Consider the following 12,217-nt stretch of genomic DNA (forward strand, 5'->3'; position numbering starts at 1 on the left):
AAGTTTGCGGTGATGCCCAGCTCGCCGCAGCACAAATGTCCTAAATAGAAACACCCTTGAATAGTGCCCAAGAGGTAACCATTCCTGGAGTGAGCTTGAAGCCCTGATGAAGATTGTAAATTTTTTAAACATGAGTGTTTCTTGGCACTTTCTGTAAAAATAACTGCCATTTCTGACGTTTGTCACAGCCATAATGTGGCATGCACCCCCCTCAGCATGGTGGTGAAGGGGGTGGATTTTGGAATACAATATTGCTTCAGTGTATATGTAATGAGTAATTATAAACTAGGTATTAATCAATATTTTTTTCCTCTAAATATCAAATGAGTTGAATGACTTCTCAAGGCTTGTGAGATTTTACTTTGTTATAGAAGTTACCAGTGTGATTACTGAAATGTTCTTTTCATGTATTCTTTAATGTCTGTATTTGATATAAATGCAGTAACAGTGCATGCTCATTTAGCCTGGCTTCCAGAAATGAATTATGGACTTCTTTAACATGTCAATACATCCATATGCTTTTCTGGGGTACCATGACAACTAGGTCACAAGGGTCATTGGAACCAATAGTTTGAGTGACCATTTTGTGGTTAAAGCCTTACTTTCCAGTTAGACTAAAGTATAGCTAAAGAACGTATTATCTTGATGTTTGGAGAGGACTCTCCTGTTTATAGTTAGAGCCTGGCCAAATCCAACCTTGGAAAAGCTGTTTGTCGGTGTGTGTGTTAGTCTTCTTGGTTACAGGTTAAGGAACAACTGCATTATTGGAGATTGACTGAGTTGTTGTTCTGGACATGCTGGCACCCAAATCTGCGAACTGGAAGGTCATAACGTTCCTAAATTCAGGGTCCAAATGTCAGCTGCATAATCGATGGAGATCAATATGTGTGGAAAAATACGATCTCTTCTGTCCTTGATTTCTTTTCTGGATTATTTAAAGGAGGGGGTTCCCTGACAAAAACCAGTATTAAATAAAGAAAAACTAATTTTCTTACCTTTCCCAGCCTTTTTGAAAAATCCCTCTTGGCTGGCTCACCAATGTTGGAAAAGTACAAAAGTATCACAGGACTCTCTCACCCCCTCAGATCACCATGAGTGTTAAAGGGATTTTAATGATAAAATATGCTATTTAAAAATCACATTTACTTGTTAGGCAAAGTCGAATTTTGATTGGTAGTTTGATTTAGCGCGCTCCCTCACCCTAACATTACGTTAAATTTCTTGCACTACAGAAAGTTCACACGAAGGCTACGGACTGGAGTACGGACATTCCATAATTTCAAGGTTGCATATTGCATCTATTGTTTCACAATTGACATTCGTATATGGATTAAAAAGAAATAACCCACACCTGCTGCTACTTCCTCTGGCTCATCTGAGCTCCAAATAAGCAGTGTGGACACTGATAATGCAGGCTCGCTTACGCCACTGCCAGTCACTCAGCCCGCCAAAAGCAAGGACTCGACGCCATCACCATATAGTGTACCAGAGGACCTCAGTAAAGACAAGCCAGTCCAGGTTTGTCTCAAGCAGTTTCCAAAGAAACAACAACATAAAAATGACAATAAGCATTTGCGCCAAATTGGTACAATGATAGGCAATGGCAAGAATATTCAGAGCAAGCAGATTAGACATTTTGTTTTCCCTGTCGGAAATTTGACGGAAGTGACTGTGTTTACAAGCACTGGTTTTAGCAATTGGAAGCATGCAACAGATAAAACGAAAGGATTTTACAGACATGCTAACTGTAAAGAGCATCTGGCATGCTTGGCTATTTGGAAAGAGCAGCAATTGCGATGTTCCACAGGAAAATAGATTTCAACCCTAGTTAATTCAGATCAGCTTTCTCAAAACCACCTTTATGTGTCTGCAATAATAGACATTATTGAATTCCTGGTATCAAATCATTGAGGGGTACTATTGATTCAGTTGATGACAGAGGTCACGCTGGCAGTGGACTGTTCCTGTCTCTATTTAATTACACGCTGAGAAATTTTTATTGAACTGATGAGTACAGTCGTGACAGAGCACATTGTTAAAGATGTTGGGGAGTCATGGTTTACAATTAAAGTAGATGGAAACTAAGGACCCAACGGGCAATGAGAATATCGCTATTGTTCTTTGATATGTTGACCAGAACTGCACAGTGAAAGAGAGGCTGTTGTCAGTATTAACCACAGACAAGTGCGATGCCCTGTCACTCACAAACATCATGCTTGAAGAGCTGTCAAATGTTGGTCTCGATACAAATAAAACACTAAGTCAATGTTATGACGGGGCCAGCGTAATGTCTGGAAGAGAAGGAGGCATGCAGAAACATATTCAAAACAAAATAAACAGAGAAGTGTGCTACATTCATTTTTTAATCATCAATTACATTTGGTTATAGTGCATGCAGTTTCATCCGAGAGCGCTGTTGGAGATTTTTTTGCCATTTGCAGTGCACTTTACAAATTTATGAGAAAGCCAACTGTAGCTGCACAGTAAAATGGAGAGAAGCTTAAAAGGTTGCTGGATCAACGATGGACTGGACACCTTGGGACGGTATCCGTGGTGCTGAAATCGCACGACACGCTTGTGGATTTTCTGAATGAAATCGTAACCACAAGTAAAGGCACTGGCGTAAAATTTAAGCTATTGGACTTCACAAGGCCATCACAGAACCGACTTTCAAATTTCTTGCCTGTGTGATGTACAAAGTTTTGGGCCTGATGGATCCACCGAATAGGATGCAGCAAACTGAACAAACGGGTCTATTGACGGCAATTCGGCTCATTGGCAGCCCTTCTTGCATTGAAAGTCTACGATCAGATGCAGATTTTGCGAAACTCAGGGCTGAAAGTATAGGTGCAGATGATGCGGTTCCTGCCCCTCCGAAACGGCAGCGACAGGCCAGTAAGACTCTGCAAGACTACATTGTGGATGAAAGTGTTGGTCAGCGTGAAGTGAACATTGAACAGGAGTGCAAGCGGCTGTTTTTTCAGCATTATTGACTCCGTTTTGGGAGAAATGTCCATGTGTTTCAGCGAATGTATTAGCAACTACATGGCAGCTTTGGATGCACTGGACCCTGGTAGTGAGAACTTTTTGAATGCAGGGAAAGTGCAACTACTACTGGATTAACAAACACCAAAATGGTGGAGTCTCAGTTCACCGTTGCATGTCAGTGTTGGCAAACACTGCACAGGCCAGGATGAGAAAGTGACGTTGTTCAAACTTCTTTCAAATTACTCCAGCGTTTTCCAAACCATGCCAGTGGTGCTGACTGCCTTGAAACATTTGGGGTCTCGACTGCTATGTGCGAGAAGAATCTCACACTGAAGAATGTATTTTCTGAGCACAGATGCAGCATGTTGCATAGACGAAAAGCACAGACGAATGGAAAGAGTTACTGCTGAGGAGGATTCACTCATCGAAGAGAAGATTGCAGCTCTACTGAGGCTAAAGGTAAGATTAAATATTTTGCTTGTGATTTAAAATGTTTGATGTCAGCGTTATATTGTCTTTGTAGCGGTTCAGGTTGTTTTAATCATAATATTCCGTTAAATGGGTCGCAATGAGCTGAGCATGTGGGTTAAGCAGGCATACATTGATTCTGGTGGTGTTGTCATGCCGTGGTAACGTGATTGTGTAGGCCTTATATACACTGCATATCTGGTGATCTAAAGACCTATTTATAGGCCTACCTATAATTTTTCTATAAAATTTAAGGAATGTAATAGCCTATGTATTTTCTAGCTGGGAGTATGCATTAATGTGATCGCCCCCTCTCGGTATTTCAGACGCCCCCTCATCAGCGCTCGGTTGGCTCTGCATGCATGCCTTTGTTTTTTTTGTTTTTTTGTATGTGATATAATCACTGTCTGTCTGCCTGTTCATGTTATTATCCTGATTGTATATTTGTTACTGTCAATATTATGTAAAGCTCTGGACTCCTTGTACTCCCCCTACATTTCCCCCTACAATCAATGCCTCCGGCTGTGATGCTGGAAATGTAAGATTGAATAGATTAATTCAGTGTTTTTAATCAAATATAAGTGAGTCTTTAAAACCTTAAAATGAGCAATGATTTAAAAAAAATCCTTTAGTTCCCTTTCGTGGTCACTACGAGTTACATCGTGACGATGAATGGGGGTTCGCTTAGAAAGCCTCTGATCTTCGAGAAATAAAACGAGCCAATGGCAAAGAAATGCCGTGGGTCTGCGGAATTTGCATTGCGTAACTCCGCCTTACCGCGTGGGTATATAAGGAAGTACGCTGGCAACATGCAGATATGTTTTCGCTTTGGAGTTCTCTTCACTCCCACAAGCCATTATAAATCATCTTCACTCTACGAGATGAGCGGCTCTTCAGTGTGTTGGTGCGACGGCGCGTTCCAGTGAGATTGCATTGCCTGCTGCTGATCTGTGCAGTGATCTGCGGACAGTGTGTGTGTTTCTCTCTGGGCGCTTCAGCACTCTGCTGAGCTTTTCCTCTCTCTAAAAGAGCTGCACACGGCACATCTTTTTCAAGACGATTCGCCCGTGCATTTTCTGGATGTGGGCACGTGATCCATCTGCCTAACGGTCACGAGTGCTGTTTCGCGTGTAGGGCTTAATCACGCTCAGCAGCGCTTGTGGATGAGTCATGTTTTCATTGCAGGAACATGACCATCGCAATGTTTATAGATCGAGACTCAATAATCTCTGTGTGGGTAGAGTCCCCTCTGCCACACCCCAATTTATCTCTTCCTTGAGAGGAGATAATTTGGCTGGTGGCCAGGGTGATCTGAGGGTTATGGTGTGGCATATAACCGTTGAGTCATTCCTCGGGCCAGGCCCCCCTCCACATCGCAAACCGTGGTGCTTCCGTGTGTGGCTGGTTCCTCTCGAGGACCCAGTTTTTCATTCGGGGCTCCGGCAGATGATGTCATGTCACTCACAGCATCACAAGGCAGGCTTGATTCCTCTGGAAATGAGGATTCGACTGCGTTGCCTCCCTCTGGAGTGCCAGCGTTAGTCGAGTCAGATCCAGAGCTGACAGCCATGCTTTCCCGTGCAGTTGAAAGTGTTGTTTGGAGTGGCGAGTGCCGAGTGCTCCCCCGAGTGCTGTAGGCTGGACGATTGGTTCCTGGGTGCGGCGCGTGCTGCACTACCAGCACTCACCCCCAGTGCCTTTCTTCCCGGACAAGCATCAGGACGCTTCCGGGTTGCGAGAGTTCCCATGACTTATGGCGGCCCGCGGGCGCCCTCTGCCTTCACTGCACTCGTTGTCGCAGCGATCATAGTCTGTATGTTCTCTGTCACTATTGTGGCACAGACATGCAGTGCTGTGTTTTGTCTTTGCCTTCGAGGCAGTGCTGACCCGGCAAACCTGGCCGCTGTGGAATGCTGGTCCTTCCCTGGCCAACACTGACAGATCGTGGAAACTCGACCACGCCCCCACGCAGGGACACTATGCCTCCCATGTCCGGGCTGATCGATCCACCACGCACACTACTGACCTCGCTCTATGGGCGACATCGGTACCTGCGTGATCTCTGGGCCAGGTGATGTCCACAAGTGTGGTCCAGGAATGGGCTCAGCCAGGTTGATGTGAGGGTGTCTGGGAACTCGTTTTCTCAGCTCCCCCATATCCCAGGTTGGGCTCTTCGGCGGTGTGGTTGAGAACTGCGCCCAGCAGTTTTCAACCGCCCAGAAGTAGACTGAGGCCCTTCTGCACCAACCGCCATCCGTCCGTGCGGTCTCCTTAGTCTGCTTCCCGCCGAGGGCACCTCCCTGCAGCTCCTCCCCAGCTCTACAGCCTTTACCAGCCCTGGGCAGGAGGAGGTCGCAGGAGGGCGGCACCGCCCATCTCCGCCCCTTAGCCAGCTCAAATGCCAGGCTAAGCAGCACTCCTGAGACGGGCAGCTTGGAGTTAGGGCTCAGTTCTTCTCAGGAGCTGGTAGCAGGGCCACTCCTTCTTTTGTTTTTAAGAACTGATGCCCCTTCCTTCTAGCCCCCAGAGGTCCTGGATGACAATGAGCGCCGCTCACGAGCCTCGCCACTCTCGTCCCCCTCTGTCGTCAGACCCCTGTCAGAGCAGGCCTCCGTGGAACGCTGGTCCTTCCCTGGCCTCCACTGTCAGGACGTGGCAATGACCGTAACATCCTACATCATACGCCGGCATCTATCTCCCGTGAACGCGCGTCGACCGTTGCCGGAAGCCAGTTATTTTCATTTATAAAGTTTTAAATATGTATATTTTTACGACAAAACCGCACGGATTACCCTCAGAAGGCCTTTGTTTATCCCCCTGGAGCCGGATGGATTACTTTTGTGAAGGATGCATGCACATTTTTGGGACTTGAAGGAGGTGGACCCCATAACTTGACATTATAACCACTGAAAGATCTAAGACATTTTCTAAAATAACTGAAAATGTGTTCGTGTGAAAAATGATTGACATATGCATCTCGAACGGCTTGAGGGTGAGTAAATCATGGGTTTAATATCATTTTTGGCCGAACTATCCCTTTAACGTGGAGATTTGCATGTCAATCTCTTTTGCGCGCATGGGCGTGGTCACATTAAAACTAATGAGCAAGCGTTTGAGAAACTGGACATCTTGTTGGTTTTATACAGATTACTTAAACAGAGAATATTTGTTTTCATTTTGAATCCGATCATTTAAAAGTACACACTTAAATGTGTATAAAGATATATGGCTCATAAATGTGTGACAAGTATTCGCTGAGTTTTGTTTCAGTTTATAGACGTGCTCAGGGCTTGACATTAACTTTTTTGCTCACTAGCCAATGTGGCTAGTGGTTTTCCAAAGTTACTAGCCACACAGCATTTTTACTAGCCACATTTTTGTTGTTGTGAAATTACCTGATAAAAGTTGACTATGGCGTGCTAAAATTTACTTGAACTAGATTTCAGTCAATGTAAAGACGCGTTTACGTGCGTCTGGAGGTCTTGCGGTGCGAATGAGGCGTCACGCTCTCTGCGCATAACGGTTTAAATGAACAACAACGATAAGCAAATGTTGAGAGCTGATCAAGAGTTTTGTGCAAGCAATTTAAGGTCGCGACTCTTGTCACAAATATAGCAGGCTTCATTCAGTGATTGAAACATATATTATTAACATTAATTGAAGTTTTACAGTATATAGAACCGACATTGAACGCTCCGAGCGAGCTGTGCTGTAGTAAACATGGAACTTTCCTTGACATGAAACGGTAAATAATCAAACCAGTGGAAACCTGCAGTGCATGAAACTGCTGTATCTAACCTACCTTATTCATGCAATATCTATTCAGTCAGTACAGTAGCCTACACTTTAGTAATGTTTCTGTTTAACGTTAACGCTTCTTCCTGTTACCTGTCTCTGATCCCTCAGGCAGCGCGCCCACTCGAAAAAGCAGACAGCCGCGCCTGTGCTACCACGGGCGTTTTTCCATATTCGAATATTCATTTTCACCTTCGAAATTCTGTTTTTTAAAACTATTCGAATATATATTTAGAATTTTCGTTGACAGCCCTAATATTCATGGGAGTTGTAGTGTCGTAGTGTCACATGTATTTCAGATGCCTTTTGAAAAGACTACAATTATTCAACCCGCCAAAGTGGCTAGTTGGAGTGACTATGTTACCTGCCACAAGCAAAATCCACCTGCATTTGGCGAGTTGGCGGGTGTTAATGTCAAGCCCTGGACGTGCTCAAGAAAAAAAAGTTCACAGAGACGGAGAGGCAGAAAGCATACCCTGTTTATTTTCTTTATTTTACAAAAGCACAATGTTTTGTTTTGATTGTAAGTGGACACATAAAAAATAGACATCTCACAGATTCTTTTTTCATATTTCTTTTTTCTGTATGACCATAAATGACGGAGTAATTTAAGTTTATTGTGCTACTATGTGAAAAAAATCCAGCAAAATGCGCCAGCACGTTTGCCGACCCCAGAGGGTTAAACGAGACCAGGTGGTGAACCTGCAAGCGCTGCCCTTGGAGGAGGCAGACCCAGCCTTAGCACTGCTCTGTCCAGTATGTGCCATCTGTGCTTACGTAGACAGAACGCAGTGTTTCAGGACCTCAGACCAGCTCTTTGTCTGTTATGGTGGGAAGCTGAAGGGAAAGGCTCTCTCCAAGCAAAGGTTGTCTCACTAGATAGTGGACGCCATTGCTTTGGCATACCAGCAGCAAGGTCGACCGTGCCCCCTTGGGGTGAAGGCCCACTCCACCTGGAGTGTGGCCTCCTCTTGGGCTCTATCGCATGGTGCCTCGCTAACAGACATCTACAGAGCTGCAGGCTGGGCGACACCTAACACATTCGCCAGGTTCTATAACCTCTGAGTGGAGCCAGTGTCCTCTTACATACTCGCTTCAACCAGCCGGTACTAGGACCCGCTAAGGTGTCTTCGCTTGCTCGCCATTCCACTCCACGAATTGGATACGTGCGATTATTCTCCTCAGGTGCGTCTCCCCAAGAGGCCCTGAGTTCCTCCAGCACTGTTGACGTCAACGCCAGAGTTATGCCACCGGCAGCTTTCGCGACTGGCTAGGTGCCGCCATGTGCATGGTTCCCCCTCTGGGCGACCCCCACATGTGTATTTCCACTGTAAGCCTCTCTGAGCATGTGTCTTTCCCTTGGCAAGCCACCTTGCCACCCCTGGAGTTGAAATATTCCACCTGCCCCCTCCCGGGTCATATGTGTATTCTGTGGATGTCCCCCCCTTTCGGGCTGGCACTGATTGCATATTTCCACTGAGATATGCTTCCCAGTGTACCAAGGTTATTGCAGTTTTGCATTTTCAAATTAGTTTTTATTTTAATATCATTTTCAAATTTCCTATAAATTTCAGTTTAGTTTTAGTTAGTTTCATTAATGGTTTTGTTAGTTTTAGTTTAGTTTTTATTTTGTGAACACATTTCTATTTAGTTTTTATATAATTAGTTTCAGTTTTAGCTTTAGTAATTGTAGTTTAGCAGAGTTAACAGAACACTTCCAGTTAAAGATATTTAATTTCAGCAAAGTTTAATGTTTGTAGTTTACAGTTAACTCTTGTGAAAACCTCTTAATAATAATAATTTTTTTTTAAATAGTTTGAAGATGAACAAAGAACCAAACATATGCAACTAAAAAGTATACTCATTCATATTAAAAATGAAATCTTGTTAAACATGGTGTATAAGAAAAAAAAAATATGCGTATGATTATTATGATTATTCTTGAAGGTTATTTCTATGATTAATCCTTTCAAACATTATTCTTGTATTGATACATTTATGCTTTTTGTCTATTGCATCGTTTCAAATCATATACTCATAGTCATACTCATTTTCAAATGTTCTATTCAGACCAGACATTTAGTATAGGCCTACTTCTACCCTGACAAATGTAGCCTATGTCTATATTTGGCCTAGACATGCTATTTTTTTCTTCCGTTTTCTGCTCAGTGCGGTATCTAATCTAACATGTGTGGTTTAGTTTCACATGAGATGGTTATCTTACCTGGAATTAACATACAGCTGTATTTGCATAAAGTCTTGTCATGATATAAATATTGAATTGGCTATTTCTGCTTCTTAGGGCTGGTTCACACAGAAAGTGGTTTTGCTTTGAAAAACGGAAAAAAAGACGCGGGCAGTGGAATGGGAAAAAGTGCAAGGTCTCGAGACATGTCTTTTAAAAGTTTAACTTATTTTAACTTGAGTGTGCCGCGTTTTTGCGCGAAACGATGCAAAATACGCGAGACTCGAGCGCAACAGTCATACATTGAAAAATAAAGTAAGGCAGTGGAATGGAAAAAAGTGATTTTCCGGTAGGCAACAGGATGAGAGCTTATTAATTACAAAAACTATTTACTAACTACGGTGATGCATTGCTGCCACATACATATTATTTTTTCCACTCAATTATGTCGTAATAACGAGATCTTATCTCGTTAAAAAAACATCTTTTCTCGTAATAACGAGATCTTATGTCGTTTTAACAACATCTTTTCTCGTAATAATGAGATCTTATGTCGTTAAAACGACATCTTTTACTCGTAATAACGAGATCTTATGTCGTTAAAACGACATCTTTTTCTCGTAATAACGAGATGCTATGTCGTTAAAACGACATATTTTCTTGGCCTTATAAGGACATGTGTAGTCATGTACAAAATATGTCTTTATCCACATAAAATTGACAGCCTATCGCGCCTTTATCACACTTCTACGTTCAAAAAGTTGAAGAAATAGCAGCCCCCAATGGACATTCATGTTAAAAGATCAAATTCTGTACACACTAATAGCAGATGAGCCCAGAATACGAACATTGCGTTTAATTGCACATTAGGCTAAGCCTTTTGCTCCCATAGAAAACCTTTATAATAAAGAAAAAGCTTAATGTGGCTTAATAGGCTACTACAGTGATAAAGATCAAATGCTGTACACACCTTATTAATAAACCATACTATCCTACAGAAAAGCAGATGAGCCCAGAATATGAACGCAATGCATTTAATTATATGTTAAGCGTTTTCCTCCCATAGAAACCCTTTAAAGAAAATATAGGTGGCTCTTATGTGTCTTTCTATGGGAGGATGGCATTGCGGTGCACAGCAAATCCTTTAAATGGTATTCAATGCAAAACAAAAATTAAAAATTTTAACGCCAGCGTTGGCCGTTTATCTGTATAGGCTAAGTGTTTCAGCCGCGCTTTTCAAACTGGCGCAATAAAATGCAACAAAATTTGATTTGTTAAACATGAAGAGGATTATCCGTCTAGCATGGCCGCTCGCTCTAACATTAACCTAGATAAATATTCGCTATTATTAAGCGCATATCCAAGTGTTTGTGCGGAGTATGGAGCACGCACTGCATGACATGGAGGCGCCAGTGCCATCACTCGCATTTTCCTATCAACAGTGGAAACAACTTAAAATACTCCATCATTTCTGGTCATACAGAAAAGAATAATACATCAGTCGCAACTACTTTTATTTGTGTAAACTCACAACAACAAGAAAACGTTGTGCTTTTGTAAAATAAAAGAAAACGAACAGGGCGCGCTTTCATGATCTCTGTGAATTGGAGCGCGTCTCAAAAATGAACTGAAAAACAGTGTATAGACAAGCCTCACAGACATGAGAAATATAGCTATCTATATAAAGCTTATAAAAAAATGTCAAATCGAAAAAAATCCAATCGAAAGCAATCTAATCCTGTCCGTATATGAAAGGCGCATATCTAGAGACTAAATTAGAGAGAGATGTATGGAGATATGTTTGCAGGCAGCCTACACTGATTTAGAAAAGACTAGTTCATTAATAAATAATTAAAATGCTTCGTTATTTTTTTCAGACACATTTATTATTATTAGTCTACTTTTGCCGGTGCTTTGCGGCAAGTTCTATGCATGCGCTTAAGCGCGGAATAAATGCACCCAGGATTGAATACATGCGACTAGTCCAAGTCTAGAAAAATCTTTATGGTAACTCTAATCAATAGCATACATTTAATATTTGACATTATTTAATTAGTAATTAGTATCCTTTACTAGCTCTTTGCTAGATTTTTGCTTATTTGCTTAAGCTTTTTGAATTGTGATAAAGGCGCGATAGGCTGTCAATTTTATGTGGATAAAGGCATATTTTGTACATGACTACACATGTCCTTATAAGGCCAAAAAAAAATGTCGTTTTAACGACATAGCATCTCGTTATTACGAGAAAAAGATGTCGTTTTAATGACATAAGATCTCGTTATTATGAGAAAAAGATGACGTTTTAATGACATAAGATCTCGTTATTGCGACATAATTGAGGGGAAAAAAATAATATGTATGTGGCAGCAATGCGTCACCGTAACTAACTAACTACTATACAAAAATTATTTTATTTCAGTTAGTTTTTCAGTAAGTGTTGTTAGTTTCGTTTAGTTTTAGTTTTTCATTTTTGTTGAAATTTCTATTTTATTTCAGTTTCCGAAAATGTTTTTTGACCAATAGTTTTAGTCTTAGTTTCAGTTTTCATTTACGAAAATAACCTTGTCCGTGCTAGTCTCACGACAGGGATCTCAGACTTGTGCAGGGCACTGGAAGACAGCCGAGGTGGCATGATTAGACTGGGAACCCCATTCGTCGCCACGACATAACTCGTTGTGACCACGAAAGGGAACGTCTCGGTTACGTATGTAACCCTCGTTCCCTGAGTAGGGAACGGAGACGTTACGTCTCCCTGCCACTTCCAGTGTACCGCTGGAACGC

Source organism: Abramis brama, assembly GCF_963993115.1.
Source record: "Abramis brama genome assembly, chromosome: 5".
NCBI lineage: Eukaryota > Metazoa > Chordata > Actinopteri > Cypriniformes > Leuciscidae > Abramis > Abramis brama.